The sequence below is a fragment of the Podarcis muralis genome, chromosome 8 (genome assembly GCF_964188315.1).
Source record: "Podarcis muralis chromosome 8, rPodMur119.hap1.1, whole genome shotgun sequence".
Lineage (NCBI taxonomy): Eukaryota > Metazoa > Chordata > Lepidosauria > Squamata > Lacertidae > Podarcis > Podarcis muralis.
The window spans coordinates 36,428,988-36,447,051 of record NC_135662.1 but is presented as its reverse complement, the minus strand read 5'-3'; the positions used below and the strand labels follow the sequence as shown (position 1 = coordinate 36,447,051).

At 44.8% G+C, this 18,064-nt stretch overlaps 1 protein-coding gene across 9 annotated transcripts in view; it reads left to right on the top strand.

The window, feature by feature from the left end:
* Window positions 1–866: 866 nt before the first annotated feature.
* Window positions 867–18,064, top strand: part of CHD7 (chromodomain helicase DNA binding protein 7) — a 150,535-nt gene continuing 133,337 nt past the window's right edge. For 3 of the 9 annotated variants that reach the window (XM_028736875.2, XM_028736868.2, XM_077932979.1), the window contains exons 1-2: window positions 1,930–2,188; window positions 4,494–4,596. The gene's annotated coding sequence lies outside the window, so the exon portion shown is untranslated. Of the gene's footprint in view, window positions 1,119–1,929; window positions 2,189–2,330; window positions 2,354–2,552; window positions 2,658–2,967; window positions 3,109–3,562; window positions 3,645–4,493; window positions 4,597–18,064 lie in introns of those variants that run through there. The other 6 variants (XM_028736872.2, XM_028736873.2, XM_028736869.2 and 3 more) reach the window with 6 other exon arrangements.

Genomic DNA, 18,064 nt, shown 5'->3' with positions numbered 1-18,064 from the left:
TTATGAAAGAATTCTAAATGGTGCACATATGGAGCAAGGGAATAGTATTCTGGGCTAATTGACATGTAACGTACACTTATGATCTTGTGCGTATATGAAGTCCATGTAACACCTAAAATTGTGAACTTTAACCTCCAAAGACTTACAATGAAATCTAGTCTAACCATGCATCAAATTATAGCAGTGCTTGAGCCACTAAACTAAGTTGGGTATCTACTTATCCCGTGAGTGCTCTGGTGCCTTTAATAATTGTGTGGCATGCAGATGTTTCAGACTTGCACCTGCTAGATATGTCTACCATATGTGTATATATAAAGTACAAGAACACAGTCTTGAGTCAGAAATTAAAACTTCATTGGGGAGCTGCTGGGAGATGCAATGGCATTCATGTGTGATGGGACTTCAGAAACATGAAACCTGAGGATAAGCAAATGTCCAGCACGCTTATGGCCTATTCACATGAACACTTAAACTACATTAGCAGATAGTTTTGTCAAATATTAACCTGGATGTGTTATCCCTACACTTAAAAGCCCTGTTCTGGACCTTTCAAAGGGACAGGCCTGATCTCCTAATTGGACTCTTAAATAGCATTAATTCTTTCTGTTCCCCGGAACACAGACTTGGATTCAGAGAAGCAAGCAGAGTTCGTCCCCACCTTCACAAGTTTATCGAAAAGCAGTGGTATTTTCTGTGGAGAATTTGGTCGTTCATGGGCTCCTTGAATTTAGAAATTATTCCACGCTTTATCATTTTACAGTAAGGACGAAGTATCGCCTCCCACCCCCACTACACACGGAAGATCCTGTCTTTATATATGGCCATAAATTGCTAAATTTTTTGGGGGGTGGGCGGAGAGACACGGGACATCCCATGATGCAGGCAGGAGGCGGGCCGTGGTTCTCGGACAATTCCAGCACAGGACACATGGCGGTTGTTTCATCGCGTGCACAACTAACACTGTGCCCTTCAGGCGGACGCGGTTCTAGAAGATCACACGTTTAAGGAGAGATTGGCAGCGGCATGTTGGAAGCACGACTGAACACACCGGGGCAGGCAGGATTCTCCCCTAGAAACGAGGCGGCGGCGAAGTCCTTTGGAGAGTCTTTCCGTCGCAGGTGCTTCTCCCACCCTCCGCGCCCCCTTCTTCTCCCATAATAACTCTGCGGAAGGAGGGTCCCTTCTTTTCCTCCCGGGCGCCGACGAACTTTTCCACAGCACCGGCGGGAGTTGCTCCACTCCGCCTGAAGCAGCGGCGGCGGCGTGTTCTGTGCGGCCAGGTTAAGCTGCGTGAGGCCCCGAGCGAGCGGCGGCTCCGTCCTGGGAACGCCGCCCCTCTCTGGCCGGCCATTCGCCCGCGGGCGAGGCAGGGCGCCACCTCGCTATCTCCATGTCGATATCTGGGTCTTGGACGCCGTCCTCCTCTCCGCCCCGCCCCCCTTCCCCTCCCGTCGCTTGAGGGCGGCGGGCGAAGAAGTGGGTGTCGACTTGTCTGAGCCCTTGTGTACCCGGCGCCCTGTCAGCGCTTGACGCCCCCCTCCCCCAACCGTCCATCTCCCTTTCCTTCCTTCTTTCCTGAGGGCGGAGGAGGAGGAGGAGAGTGTCCTCGTGGAGAGCGGAGGCCGGGGGGGGGGGAGGAGAGGAGGAAGGAAGGAAAGAAAGCGGAGGAGGGAGTTAGTGACCTGACCCCCTCCCCCCGCTGCCCTTTTAGGAAGGCTGGATTCTTGCATAAATTATGCCGGTGGCTGATGACGTGTAACCATGTGGGGCGGGGTTTGCGGGCGCGCGCACTCTCCCTCCTTCCCTCTCCCCCCCCCCCGCCCCGCTCGCTCGTCCGCGGGAGGCAGGCAAGGAGGGAGGGAGAGAGGGCAAGTGGCGTCGGGGACGCGCCTCGTGGCGGGCGGAGGGAGCGAGCGAGCGACGGGGGCGGGCGAGCGGACAGGCAGGGGGCGGTAGCAGCAACGGCAGCCGCTCGGCTGGCTGGTGTGTCGCTCGGCTTTTGCGGACGCGCTCGGGAACTATCGGATTAAACTTGAATCGAGTGAAATTACACAAAGGAGCGAAGCGGACCCGGGACCCGGTGGAGACCCGGAGACCCTCGCTGACCCCCCTGCCCGCCCTTCTCGCCGGCCCTGGTCAGGGATCTCCGCCCGCCTCGCTTTGACCGCCCGGCCGAAACCAACTCCCGGTGCGTGTGCGCGTGTGTGGGGCTCTCTCTCTCTCTCTCTCTCCGTGTTTGTTTGTTTGTGAGGGAGAGGCGCTCGCTCTCTCGCTCGCTCTCCGGCTCTCTCGCTCCCCCCCCCCCGCCCCGTCCGCTCCCGAGGACGCCTCCGCCGCGCCAGCCCTGACCCCGGTGAGTGACCCGCGCCTCAGAGCCGCCTCGGAGGCAGCCTAGAGGGCAGCGCCGGCGCGCCGGGCGAGAGAGAGCGCGGCTGTCCGGGGCCCACAGCCGGTCCGGCGGAGGGCGGGGGGGAGCGGAGGGGCGCGCGGTGTGTCGGCGAGCCTCGCCTGGTTCTCTGGTCCATGTGCATCCCTCGGCCGAGGAGCTTCCCAGGATGTAAAGCGGGGGGTGGGGGTGGGAGAGAGGAAGGAAGGAAAGAAAGAAAAGAAAGAGGAGGAAGGAGAAGAAGAAGAAGAAGCGACGAACCCACACGCCGGTGAGAGCGGGAGCCCGAGCGAGCCTGGCGGCTCTTCTCCGCCTGACCTCTCTCCTCTCCCTCCCCTCCCCCACCTCCCTTTCCTCGAGCGCAAGTTTTGGAGGGCGATTAAAAGGAGAGGAAAAGTTGGGCGAAAGTCTCCGCGGGAGGAGGAGGGGCGGCGGGGCCGGATCGCGGCGAGCGGGATGAGGCGACGGGCTGAGCGCGGCGGCTCCCCGGGAAGGCTCCCCCCTCCTCCGCCCGCCCGCCCGCCCGCCCTGCTGGCCACGCTGAGCGCTCCCGGCCCTGGCAGCACAACAAGCGCTAACAAAGTGCGGGGGCCGCCCGCCTCGCCCCCCTCCACCCTCCCCGCCTCCTGCTAGCTTGACCCGGGGGCTCCTCGCGGACACATGGAGCCATGGGAGGAGGAGGAGGAGGAGAGAGAAAGAGAAGAGAGCCCAAGGAAATGGAGGTGATGATAGAGGAGGAGGAGTGGTGGTGGCGGCGGGGGGGGGGGGGCGGCGAGAGAAGAGAAGAGGCACGAGGTTGTGCCGGGGTTATTTGTCTTCGCTGGAGAGGAGCGGGGAGGCTGGCGGTGGGAGTGAAACGGGAATCACACGGGGGGGGGGGGAGAGAGGAGATCACGACTGTTTTCCAACAACCCAAGAAGAAAGCGTGTGTGTGTGTGTGGTTTTATGTGGTGGTGGTGGGGAGAGACGCTCCCCAGGCAGCTTGGATTGGGGCTGGTGGCGGAGGCGATAGCAGTAGCAGCAACAACAACATAATAGGAGACTTAACCCCGCGGACCAAGTCTGCTTCCCTTTCTGTGTGTGTGTGTCTCTCTCCCTCTCTCTCCCCCCCCCCCCCCCCGCCGGGCGATCTCTTCCTTTCGCCTGCGCGCTTCCCCCTCTCTGTCTTTTCCCCTGATCGAGAGCGGGTCGCTGAGAAGGTCTCCCTGGTGGCCGTAGTTCCCCCCCCTCCCTTCCCGAAACCAAGGCCATTTTGAGGGTGAGCGGAAAAGGTGGTTTGAGGCCAGGCGGTCAGGGAGTGTATGTGTTTAGGTTTGATTCATAAAGGGAAATGGGGTTGGCCGGGAATTTTGTTTCTCCTTTGGCTCTGGTGGGTGGGTGCTGAATGTGGGGCTGGTGGAAGTGGGAAGCGGACGCTGGGGATATGCCGGGGGGGGGGGACACACTGGAGGTGGGTAGGGAAGGTTGTTAGTGGGTCACAGGGAGAAGGAGCAGCCATCATTATATTGCATTCATTTTTCCTGATAGCATTATATAAGGGGACACCCTTCTGTATTAGGAGGCACCCCCTTAATCTAGCGGTGGGGCAGGCGGGGGGGGGGACACATTAAGCTCGTGGGATTTACCACATAGGCAATAAATCGGATGAGTTTCTCCAGATCACTTTGGGATAGTGCTCACGCCTCCCTTTTAAAGTACTTTTAAAACGGACAATGGACAAAAGAAAAGTAGCAACGCGCTGGGAGTTTCCTTTGAATTACTAGAGATTTTTTAGATACAACAGCCAACTCATTCTACTTTGCCTTTGCTTTTGTTTGGTGTAGTACTGAATGTGCTTTCCAAGCTGATCTTGGTGAGGTTTTTTTTCCATTTGCAGTGAGCTTTTTGACCACTTGCTACTCATAGATTTCGGTTTGCAAACTTAAAATTTCAAACCGATATGGCCCTTCTCTCCCCCTCCCACTTAGGAGATGTGTTCCTTAGAATATATATATATTTAATAGAAGCTCATCAGCTTTTATCCTGGTGGAAATACACTTTTATATCTCATATTATAATAACTACAAATCTGAAGATAAAAGTTGAACAATTTTTTGTTTTCTTGCAGATCATCCATTCTAACGGAGGCAAAAAATCTTAGTGACTGTGACCCTAGCAGCATGGGTAGCCGATTTATCCCAATTACAAATTCAGTTAGTTTGCAGTAATGTGTGAGTATTATTTTGTTGTTGTTGTTGTTGTTGTTGTTGTTGTTAAAAAGCACAGTTGCTAACTATTTTTTGTAGGAATTGATGTTGATATTTTTTCCAATTAGAGTGCTGTGTCTGTTGCTGAGAGTATTTTTGTATTGCTGTTGCACAACAGAGGCTCTTGTCTTTAACCTAAAATGGCAGCTTAATTTGACTAGGGCCCCATTCATTGACAGTGATAATAAAAAGGCTGAAAGCTAAATGTAGCTGGATGCTTGGAGTACATTTGAGAATTCTACCTTGCATTACAGGATGGCACAGAAAGAGCAGTTTCCATCCAGAGTACAAATGTTTACAACAAAACATCTTATTTTGAAGTATTTGTTAATAAACAGTGGACAGAAAGTTGAATAATCATGAAGGAGCTTGGAAGGTTTAGCATTTCCCTCCCTCCAGATCCTGTCCAAAATAGAATTGAACTGCTCTCAATATTCACTATTGTTTGAAGTAGTGGGCTCCATTTCTGAAGTATGAAACAGGTGACTGTCATTCGTGTCCATATTTTTAAACTGGGCATTTACTGTTTCTCATCACAGTAGTTTAATACTAATTTGGGGTATAATTTATTTCCTGACAAATTGTTACTTAAGCATATGAAACATCTTGTACATTCCCAAGTTTTTATAGGAGATGTCCTATTTCAAATCATGTATTGTAAATTGTGTTAGTTATCAAAATATTCTACAAAATACCAACTATTTCTGGAAGATACAGATATCTACCTTATTTTTGAACCATTTAATTTGCAAAGGGTATTCTATTGCTTATTTTAATCCTTGAAATTTGAGATAACAACAAAAAAGAATTTGGGATTCTTGCTAGCTTCTTAAAAATCCTGCAAGATTTCTTTAAATAGTAAGTCTAGGAAGGGTTTTTATTACCTTTAAAAACTAATACATACTGAATTACTTCGGTGTGAGGATTTTTTTCAACTTCACCGTGGTCTTGAAGAATATCAGATATGATAAAATGTAATGGTAATGCATTGTACTTGTATAACACAAGGCTAGAATACCTATGGTTTTTGTCAATTCCAATAGCTTATTTTAAGGTCCACTACATTTCAGATATACGTTAGAAATATTTTTCAGATTCAGTTGGATTCAAAGGTTCTGTTCTATAAGGAAGGGTTCATTTGAGCCAATCCACCAAATCTAGTCAGTTACAAGAATATTTTCAATTTCATAATACATATTATTTTGTAAGCATCCAGGGAGCTTATATTGGTTGCTGATTACTTTTTTATTGAAGCATGTTGACAGAATTTTTTTTGCAGCTTCTAAGTATGGTGCTGGGGCATGGAAAATTTAATATATTACACTTTTCTAAATACAGAAGCAAGGTAATAAAAGAAAGTCCCAATCTATTCTTACTATTTGAAGGGGATAATCTTCTTACTTATTTGTTTTATTTTGCCTTAAAATGTTTGCTAAGTTACAAGATTTGGAACTTCTGGAACATTGCCTTTTTCATACATTTGTATAAGAAAGAGCATAAAAATCAAGTGTGGTGGTTATATTTTTTTAATGGCATGTATGATTACTGGGAAGCAACATCCAATCAAGATTTCCAACGATCAACAGTTAAAAAGTTGAATGTGGCATGGTCTGAACTCGGCTCTGGAAATACTTGGTCCTTCCTCTTATGATAAGCTGAGCCTTGAAAAAACTTGAAAACCACTGAAAGTTTGCTGCTTTTTTAATGCTCTGAAAGTCAGGACAATCATCACCCTTCTCTCTGGCTTGGCACTGGAAAGAAATGGGTGACTTGCCTCCATCCTTATGCTGAGCCTTAGATGTTCTGCAACCACCTGCCTCTTATTCTTCGGGGAAAGGTGGCAAGCACAGATTTTGGTCAGCTACTAAGGCTATCCATAATTTGGGGGCCTCTGGAAGTAGCTGTATATGGATATATTTTTGCAATAAGCCAGTGCAGAGTTTGAAGTTTTTGAAGGAAAAATAGAGGTTGTAAAAGTGTGGCTCCTAAGTAGTTTTTGTCTTTTATGAAGTTTGCACTTTCAGCTCCACTTGACGATATGCTGTAGTAGGATCAGGTCTTTTTGTATGTGGAAACCCAGGATCAGGTCTTCCGCATGGTCGATCTATACTTTATGTGGAAACCACATTTGTTACTGACACACAAAGGTTGTCCATAGCAAGCAAGTAAATTATGCACATACATGTGCATGTGTCCTAGCTGTCTGATCGCACAAACTGCTTTCAGCGACATGTTGTTTATTTGAAAGGTATTGTACTTCTGAATCCTTGGAAGATATTCTAATTTTCAGACAAAGATGCATGAGCCAGAGCAATATTTTATTGCACAGGCTGACCTCTTAGATAGTAATGCTGTGCTATAGAAGTAAGGGCTTCACATAGGCCCTGCCTAATAGTAATGGCTTCAGTTGCAGATCACCTGTGCTCAGGCACAGATGAGGTACCACTTTTTTATAGTTTGGTGATTGCCCCATCTGCTTTTTCTGGAGTCCAGAAAAGGCCAGGAGCTCTCTCTGATCTCATGCTCAGCCTCCAAGACTTGGAAAGCAGTGGGACATCTACTCCTTAATCTGTCCAAGATACAGTATGACAGGGACACGCCCCTTCCCTTCTACCCAGCTTGGAGATGGGAGTTGGATTTGGGATCGCCTTTGAAATCTTATGAATCTCAGATTAGGTCACAATCAAGACTTCTCCCATCAACTCATTGTTGATGAGTGAAAATGTTTGTTAGCTATTTTGTTAGCTTGGTCCAGTTTGTGGGCTGCTGTTCCAATAAATCAAAGAGTGGCTAATGTGGTTAGAAAATGTATGAATTGCACTAGTCCTTATTTCAGAACTCAGGTTTATGCATGTTCCTATATGTAACAGTGCTGCACAGAATGAGTAGGCTATTGTTGGATCTGTATGATTGAGCCCAGCTTTCTTTCTATATGTAGAGAAGGCCAAAGTCATAAGCAGATAAGACACCATTTACTATGTTGATTTCAAAATAGTTGTACCATACTGCTCTGATATTTCATAACAGTTTTTGTTTCAAAAATAAATACCATCGTACCTTGGTTGATGAATACTTTAGCAGTTGAACGTTTTGCCTCCTGAAGGCCGCAAACCTGGAAGTGAGTGCTCCAGTTTGCGAACGTTCTTTTGGAAGTCAAACGTCCAGCGGGACTTCCGTGGCTTCTGATTGGCTGCAGGAAGCTCCTACAATCGGAAGCCATACCTTGGAAGTCGAACGTTTTGGAAGTTGAACGGACTTCCGGAACAGATTCCGTTTGGCTTCCAAGGTACGACTGTATCTACTAGTGAAATGCACTAGGGAAACTTCAGTAACTGCCTAGGTTACATAGGCCTGCATCCTGATACTATCCAAGTCTACTCACAAATCATTACCACTAGCACATCAGTGAAGATTTCTAACAGGTACATTTGGATTGCAGCCTTGAGGTATCCAATATTGTCCATCTGGTGATGAAGGGCATCCCAATGGAATGGGGTCAGGTGGCAGATTTCAGGTATTCCTGTCCTGCATCCCTCATGTCACATTAAATTTGCTAGAGAGTTTCCCCCAGCCTGCAGAAAGATTACTTTCTTCTTCCCCTGAAAGATGGCTTTGGACACCACCCATACAGTAGCTTTTTATGTAGAGATCATATTTGGTCCAGTTTGTTGTGGCCATTTACCCTAATTCCATATTTTGCAGATTATTATTATTATTATTATTATTATTATTATTATTATTATTGCTTGCCTGCAGACCAAGACACATCTGTTTCATGATATACTGCAGCGCAGAACCAAAATACAACACATGTTTTTTTCTGAGAATTAGTGGTTGGTGTAGGGGAGTGGTACTTATGCTTTAATCAATTACTGATTTCTACACATCAATTTTCTAAATTAAGTATTCTGTAACTTAGAATACATTCCAAAGCCTTAAATATAATAAACCTCTTAAAGATGTTCCTAAGTATACACAAGCTGATTAGCTCCTAGCTTCTAGCACTTTTTGATTCTGTAAACATAAAACTAGGGAAATATGTAGTGGTTAAATGTTTTAAATCTTCTGACACTCTATAAAAGTCTAGATTACAATATAGACATCAGAACGTATTCTGCATACAACATAATTTTGTTGGAGCTCCTTGGTTCTAAGCTTACATGGAACAGAGCATAAGGAGTGCAACTGAAGGGTGGAAGTGGCTTGGCTATTTGCTGTGAGATGCAATTATCTGTTATAAGAATCTTTGAGTAGTTCTTCAAGAACTTCTTTGTAGTAAGGTGCTTTACACCAGGTTAGACTGTTCTTATAGCTCAGCGTTTCCTCTGATTGGCAGTGGCTCTCCAGCTTCTCAGACTGACATCCTTCTCACTACCTGCTACCTGACTCTGTAGCTGGAGATGCTTGGGACTGAAACATGGGACCTTCTGCATAAAAAACATGTTCTTCCATGGAACTATGGTTCCGTTGCAGTAGGAAGTGCACTGATTACAAACATCTTTTTTTAGCAGCACAATCCGCTGAATTCAGTTTCAGTGTCTAAAATTTTAATAACAGATTCTTTTTCATAAACTTGGTGTGGGTGGGTTTCCTGTGGTTAGAAGCTACTTTCCTGGAATTTGGCTTGCTGCTGGTAGAGAATCCAGCAATGAATGCCCTCCAAATTTACAAGCTAAGTCTCTTTCTTGGCTGTTTATATAAATTCAGAATTTTGTGACAGTTCAGGTCTTGAGAAATTAAGTTTTTAATAGATATCCAAATTATTATAGATTATGTGATATCCAGCACTGTCTGTTTAAAATAGTTTCTGCAGTGCAATGAATGATGCTATTGAAGGTAGAATTCAGAGCTAATCATAGTAGGGGGTGTTTTTAAGAAGATACTTGGTACTTACATTTCTGCTTTTTGGTCAGTATGCTTTATTAGATTTTTACTTTTAAACCTTTGCTTACAGTTTATGATGTTTGCATGACACAGTTTGCAGGTGCTAGATATTTTTCAACAAGCAGATTCGAAAGACTTTTCTGTTTTAAAAAAAGCATATTCTTGTTGAAGTAAGAAATGAATGTTTTTACCCAAAAAAACCATTTATTTTTTGCAAAACCATTTTGTGTGAAAGTGTACAGAGATTATTGTGTTTTGATTTCTAAAAGTTTCAGCTGCAATCTGCATGCATCAGGTTGCTGTGTGTAAGGAAAGATGGTAGCACTTCACATGGGATTGAGATGCAAATATCATTTTAAAAAAAACTATCAGAACAGGTGTTGAGCTTCAGAACCTAAAGACATAATGCATGTATACATACAGACAGGAACCATTTTACGCATGTCTGATTGACGCACAATCACACACATCCTTGTTGCTGACCTGGAAGTGGCCCCAGAATGGGCTGGTCTGGTCTTATGTGCACTCTTCCAATGTGTGTGGGGAGCAGGAATCGAACCCCTGTGCAAAATGGTCACCTACCTGTACAACTTGACAGTGACTACAGAATAAAAGCCTATTGTAGATATTTGTCTGACATCAGCCCTTGTTTTATGGCATTAGATTGTGCAAAGAGGTTGCCCAAGTTTATCTTTCTCAACTTAGGCAGAAATGCTTTAGCACTAGTGGAAAAAACATGCTGAATTTTTGTGCCAGGATTTTCTTTTACTTAAATTTTACGTGCTAGATATAATGAATTATATGGAAACTAGACTTGGTTAGTTGCTTCATAGAGCTAACTGTAAGAATATAAGTAGTATTGCATTGGATCAACCAGATTTACCTGGATAGGTATTTGAAGTTATCAGTATTTGTCCCTAAATTGAAGAAGACAGCTGCTAGTATTTCAAGCTTGTCTGGCTTGGCCATCATTTGTGTATGCCTAACTGTTGACAAAATTGGAAATTATGTCAGCTGCCCCTTCTACCATTGACCTGATTCTCATTTCAGTTCCCAGTACTTTGCTTCTGCCTGTTGCCTACTCTTCCCCCTTCTGCTTGATCACATCTCTTAACTTTTCAAGCTCAGGCATGTGCCAGCCAATTATAACACTGGATATATTTGCAAGGTACGGTCGTACCTCCGCTTACGTAAACTTTGGGATACGTAAAGTATATTTCCAGGTTTTTGCTGTGCATCCACAGAAGTGGTCTCTCCAGTTGCAAAAACCTCGGGATCTGGCCGGACCTCCGGAACGGATCCTGTCCGCAACCGGACGTACCACTGTATACAGCCTTGCCCACACCTCTCCCCAAAATGAGGGAAACTGAGGATAAGAAAAGGCTGTATATTATTTGGTTCAGTCAATAACAACAGGTGAAAGTACTTTTGACAAAGAGGCTGTGGTGGGCTGGAGGTGGTAGAACCTAAAGCAGGTGTAGGGAACCTTTGGCCTGCCAGATGTTGCTGAACTACAACTCCCATCAGCCCAAGCAAGCATGACCAGTGGCCAGGGGTGATGGGAGTTGTAGTTCAGCAACATTGGATGCCCACATCTGGTCTAAAGTCTTCAACCTAAAGCTAGAATTAAAGAAAGAAGCAACAGCTGCAGCAGAAAATTCATTGGAATATAATTCTAGACAGAGATGTAACTTGGGGAAAATATTTTGTGTCTTACCTGAGAACAAAAGCAAAAGAAACTTGCCTGAATGAATATTATTGAGTCATGTATATGTTCCACAAACCTCTGTCCTAAAAACAGAAATGGATATTACATGAAGAGTAAACAGTATATTCGTTGGTACTTTTTTGTTGTGCCTTTCCAGGGCAATTGGAGAATTCTCATGGCAGCAGGGAGCTTTTGCTCCCTAATCTTGCTGTTAAAACTTTTATAAGGGCTGGAAAACTTTTAGGTGGGAAAATGACATAAAATGGACTGCCAGGCTATAGTTCCAGTTTTGGTGGATATCTATTCCAGCTCTGCCACTGGAGTTGTTTAAACGAGTATATTTGGATGTTTTGTTAATGGAGCATGGAAAGATATCATTGCTATCATAATTTAAGCTGGTGGTTTATTTCCAGTTGTTTCCTGAAGGGACTGTTTGTTTATGTTGTGTTTGCATGATCTTCTGGTCTTTCTGGTAGCAAAGAGATGACGGACCTCTGGGCCAGGGCTGAGTTGATGAGCAGTAGCTTCCTTATGTGCCTGTTTATACTGCTGTATTGCTCCATTGTTGCGTTAACGAAAACGTGCACCTTGGTACAGAACATGATGGGCGTAATAGCCGAATAAACATTTGTTGTTGTTGGTACAGAAGAATGCCTCTTTTAAGATGGTACCTACTATGACACCCACTGCTTTGTGTATATTCTAAAAGCAATGTGTGCTTTTCTTTTGAATAGCTTTTCTTTATATGTTAAATTCTTCTGGTTTTATTAATTGAAAAAACTTGTGTGATCAGCCGATATGACATTTATTGGGTAACAGCCTTCATTTGTGCATATCGTAAATAAACTCACAAAAGTTGCTAGCTGCAAGTTCTGTTTGGGCTTTTTTTTTAACTAATCTGCTCATACACTAATAGTCCAAATATCCATGCTATAGTTGGAAAAAGAAAACCCCCTCGCCCACAACCAACATGGAAACATAGTACACTTGTAATGTTAGGAGGTTCTTTTTAAAGGTTTCAAACTGAAAACGCTCATTGGGAATGAGATCTTGTTTTGCAAGAAGAAGGTGGTTGGAATGGCAGAACTTGTTTCATCTGAATATAGAGAGGGGTAGACCGTTTTCACCCTCCCCCCAAATTTGAAGAACGCTCTTCCTAAGGAGGCTCATGTAGCACCTATTTTAATGTTGATTTGGCACTAGGAGAAGACTTTCCCTTCTCCCAGACATTTTAATCATTTTTTAAACAGTTCAGTATTTTATCAGAATTTACTTTTGCCTTGCTTCATCTGATGATAATTGTTTTCAACTTATACGGAAGAGTTCCTACAAAACTCAGATTTTTAATAGAATTGTGCTGGGGTTGAAATTGCTGTTGCTGAGATTAAATTTTTCTCTATTCATTAATAGTTGTATGGATTGTATTTTATTGTATGTCACCTAGAGGCTTTGGCTTGAGGTGATGAGCAACTTAAATAAATAAAGCAAGTTCACAACCCCTGTCTTTTTCTTTTTTAAGAAAAGCTATCTCAAGAGAAACTATACATGAAAAATGTGGGGAAATATGTTTTGCCCCCTGAGGACTGATATTTTGGGGAACACTGATTAAAAACTCAAATGAAATATTTTACTAGATGCCAAAAATTCTACATTTATGTAGGTAATGTATGGTGTGTTGCAGTCTACAAGAAATATTCATAATTTGCTTATACAAAATTAACACATTTATACTTTTGAGGCCTCAGTCCTATGCATGCTTAACCGGAATAAGCACTGCTAAACAAAGTGGAACTTGCTCCACAGTGAAGTTAATATACAAAGGGTTGTGCTATAAAGTTAATAAATATACCAAATAGTACAATTTTATGTACTAAGTTGTAAAAAATGCATTTTATGTTGCTAAATGAGTAAAATTAGTTTAGGTTTGACAAGGAAGGAAGTATTGCATGTATTTCAATTTTCTCCAAAACATTCATCCCCCCACAGCACATCAAAAGGGAAACACTTTCCCCCATAGCTTCAAAATATCCAAATACTTTGCATCACTAGAGAACATTGGTACTTAAATGCCTTGTTGTAACGTATTTACCAAGTTGGAAGTAAGTTGTGCTAATTTTCTTAGGATGTGAATTACCTTGGAGCTGGTTCACACATGATAATGGCATGTAGGATTTCCGTAGTATTTGGAAACCTTTAAGGGGAATCAGAGACTTCAAGATGTCCTACGCACATCCAGATCAGACCTAGGTCACTTCTAGTCACTGTAGCCAATACTTTGCTATATGGACCCTGTGGTCTGACGCTGTATGAAGCTGCATCCTGTGATCCTAAGATTTTATCTACTATTTTATCTGGAACACAGCCTTAATCTGGACAGGGAGATTTCTGGTAGAGGTGGGGTTGGTGTTTTTGGGGGTGGGGAATAAAGCTTACTAATGGAGAAAATGAGGAATGTAGTATATATTGTAGCCTCTTTTTTGCCAAACAGGTGTTTTATAGCTGAGCAATGTTTATTAGTAGGTTTTTCTACTGGAGTAATATGTTACATTGTTGCTTAATTTAAATTCATTGACATATACCAATGAATATACAGTGGTACCTCGGGATGCGAACGGGATCCATTCTGGAGCCCCGTTCGCATCCTGAACGCAACGTAAGACGCGATGCCACACGTCGCATTTTGCCACTTCCGTGCATGCGCGCGATGTCATTTTGAGCATCTGTGCATGCGTGAGCGGCAAAAACCGGAAGTAACGCGCTCTGTTACTTCCGGGTTGCCGTGGAGCGCAACTCGAACGCGCTCAAACCGAAGCACATTAAACCCGAGGTATGACTGTACCTTGGTTATTGAACGCCTTGGTACTCGTCCGTTTTGGCTCCGAAACACCTCAAACCCGGAAGTGAATGTTCCGGTTTGCAAATGTTCTTTGGAAGCCGAATATGCAATGGGGCTTCTGCGGTTTCCAATTGGCTGCAGGAGCTTCTTGCAGCCAATCGGAAGCCGTGCCTTGGTTTCCAAACGTTTTGGAAGTCAAACGGAATTCCGGAATGGATTCCGTTCAACTTCCGAGGTACCACTGTACTAATATGCCGTTTTGGCTTGCCATATATGCTAGATGTCACATAGTGCATGAAAAAGAGGTAAAATGTGATTGTATGAATTGGAAAATCTGCTGAAAAATCCACGAGGCCACTCTTGGATTTTCCTGAACGTGGTTGAAATGGAAGGTTTCCAATCAGTGTAACTGTAACATATTTCAGTATAGACTGAGCACTTGCAGTGTTATGTAGTCATAGTTCTCTAGAGTAATAGAAATTGACAGTAGGTACTTAAATAACATTAATATATCAGTCAAGTTCGGGATGAACATCTTACATAAATTTATTCTAAGCATTTTAATGCTGTATTAAGACCTGACTGCTAAAGGCTTCACAGTCTTGAAAATAGGCATTCAATGTAGCAAGTAGTTGTATAAATGGCTAAACTGCTAGTGCTAAAAGGCGATACTTCTTAGTGGGGTAAAACTTGGGACAGATGTACAGATTCAACATTTAAGCAGGATGCAGTCATCCTGATAAATTTTGAAAATTGAAATCGTCCTCTGACTTGTCTAAGAAATGGTTAGAAATGTGGATATCTTGCTTTGTGGCCTAGAAGTGATAAAGGTTGCCTTAGAGTGAGCACTGGTCATACTGGAATGACTATGTGACTACTGGGAGACTAAGCTGAAAGCTAAAAGGGGATTGTTTACACATGCATATTTTTACTTGATGACTGAAACATCATGATCCACTTCCCTTTGTGAATGATCCATCAGAGATCAAGTACCTTAAATACAACTTAGAGTTAGTTCATCTTTTTAGTCTGAATTATATACACATGCGTGAACCATCACTAGGCAAAAAAAGAGTGCAGTTCTGAATTGTGCTCCCAAGGAATCAAGGTGGCTTGATATGTGGAAAGTGCAGCATACTCTAAAATCCCCATTTTTGTATAAATGTAGTTGAATTAAGAAGTAACCTGAAATAGTTATTTGAATGTGTGAACTACTCTGTGACTATCACTCATTAGCTATAAAGTCTACCTTATTTGAACTGTTTCAGTAGGTTTCACAAAGCTGATAAAATTGAAAGTGCTACATATGTGAACTTGTGGTTGGTAGAAATGAAACATATGTTGGTAACAATAAACATAACTCTTCATTTTATTGTGTAATGGAAAATGATCCGGAATTACCTGCTTCTGATTAGCTGAGCAATAATGCAATTCTAAGTTCAAAGCCAAAAATAATAATAATAAATCAACTGGTAGACCTTTTTTGTATTGTATAAAGAAGTTGCTATAGAGGACTTCAATTTGTAGCTTTAAAGGTTGTAGGGAACTGTGACTAAGTTGCTTCCATCCAAGTATGGTGTGGAGTATTCCCTGCATGGAAGGCAAAGTACAGTACTGTATCAGTGCCCGACAGGATTAGTATGTGTAGGAATTTGTCTGACTTATAGTTAGCAACTTCTGCATGTTTTATGAGCATGTCCTTGAATCTCTAATACATGCAAAAGTAACATTTCCATAATTAGTAAAGTGATGCAACATGTCGGGCACCACTGCTTTTGCTTTATAGAAAGTTTGTGCTGAGTTATGGAATCTTTGAGGGATAAGAGTTGATATTTCCATTCTGGGTTGCCTTAAGAGAAAAAAAGAGATGAACAAATCTTTCTTCTGTGAGAATGGTACAGCTCTCACAGCCCTTCCTTCCTGACGAAACACCATGCACAGGCATATTGTTGCAGCTCTTTTTACCTGAGCTAGGAGGAGCGTCATATGAATTTCCTTGTTTTAATTACTAACAGATGGAGCTGGGATACAATCTCAGTGCTACTTCTGTCTGCACCGATAGTACCAATGGAGGCAGGAATGGGCAAGTGGGGGAGGGAGAGGGGAATCAGTGGATGAGCAATAGGGACTGCAGGCTTGAAAGATATGAGCCTTTTGTCAGCAATGCTTGTGGCCAAAATAGCCACACATGAGTTTGATCCACTGTATCCACGGAGCAGTGAGGTCCAGATTTTGTGTTTTTTTTTTGAAAGCCTCAACTCAGAGCAAAGCCACATTTTCTTTTCCTAAGAGTTGGGCTTTTCACTCTGCTGTGCTAGCAGCAGTATCTCCTTGCTGTTTCCTGTAAAAATTGAAGAAGGGACACTATCCCTTGTTTTCTTCACAGAGAAAAAAGGGAGTGTGGTCTCTCTCCATTCCTGTCAGACTTCACAGAAAGCAACTGTGAGGTACTGCTGTGCTTTAGGAAAAGCAAAGACATAGAAGTCCAAGTTTCAGGAGGAAAAGTACCTTTTACAGTGGTGCCTCGCAAGACGAAATTAATTCGTTCCGCAAGTCTCTTCGTCTTGCGGTTTTTTCGTCTTGCGATGCACGGTTTCCCATAGGAATGCATTGAAAATCAATTAATGCGTTCCTAGGGAAACCGCCTTCAGACCAGGTCCGGGGACAGTCTGTCCCCCGACCTCTTCTGAAGGCTGGGGGGGGGGGAACAAGGGCTTTTCTTCCCACTGCCAGCCTTCAGAAGGCTGTTCTGAAGGCTGGCGGTGGGAAGAAAAGCCCTTCTTCCCACCTCCCGCCCCGCAAGCTCCAGGGACAGGAGGGCTTTGCTGCCGACCGCCAGCATTTTAAAAGCCCCTGCTGTCCCGGGGCGATTTTAAAATGCTGGCGGGCGGGAGCGAAGTCTCCGCTGCCCCGAGGAGATTTTAAAATGCTGGGGGTCGGCAGCGAACGCTTCGCTCCCGCCCGCCAGCATTTTAAGATCGCCAGGGGCAGCGGAGAAGTCTCCGCTGTCCCGGGAAGGCAGGCGGGGGGAGCAAAGACTTTTGCCCCCGCCTGCCTTCAGAAGAGGTCCAGGACCTCGTTCCGATGCCCGGCGGCGGGGTGAGAGGTTCCCGCCCCCCCGCCCCGCTTCGGAGCAGCGTTCCGAAGCGGGGCGGCTGGGGCAGGTGTTCCCGCCCCCCCGCCCCGCTTCGGAGCAGCGTTCCGAAGCGGGGCGGCTGGGGCAGGTGTTCCCGCCCCCCCGCCCCGCTTCGGAGCAGCGTTCCGAAGCGGGGCGGCTGGGGCAGGTGTTCCCGCCCCCCCGCCCCGCTTCGGAGCACTGGGAGAAGCGATCTCCCCGCAGCCCCTTGCTTCAAAAGAGGTCCGGGGGCAGCGGGGAAGAAGCGCTGCGCTTCCCGCTGCCCCCGGACCTCTTTTGAAGCAAGGGGCTGCGGGGAAATTGCTTTTCCCCACAAACCCTTGCTTCAAAAGAGGTCCGGGTCCCGCTGTCCCCGGACCTGGGGCTGCGGGGAGAAGATCGCTTCTCCCCGCCGCCCCTTGCTTCAAAAGAGAAGACCCGCTGTCCCCTGGGCAAGCTTCGTTTTGCGAAGCAAGCCCATAGGGAAATTCGTCTTGCGAGGCAACTCGAAAACGAAAAAACCTTTCGTTTTGCGAGTTTTTCGTCTCGCGAGGCGTTCGTCTTGCGGGGTACCACTGTACTTTCCTCCCGGGAGAGCCAAGGAGAAAAGGAGAGGTATTCCCCCGCTCGCCCGCCAAGCAGGGCTTTGGGTGGAAGCACAGGTGTTTGCCAGATGAGGGAGAGGTGTTTGCAAGTGGATTTATCGAACTTTGCCATCCTTGCAGCTGCGCGCTCTCTCTCTCTCTCTCTCCCTCTCCCTCCACATCCTTCCAAGAGGTAGCTGTGTAAATCTAGTCTATTGCAGAAAAAACAGCAAAGACCAAGAGATGTATCAAGTAGTCTTGTGTATAATATATGTATAGCACTTTTTTAAGTGTTCAGCGTTGTT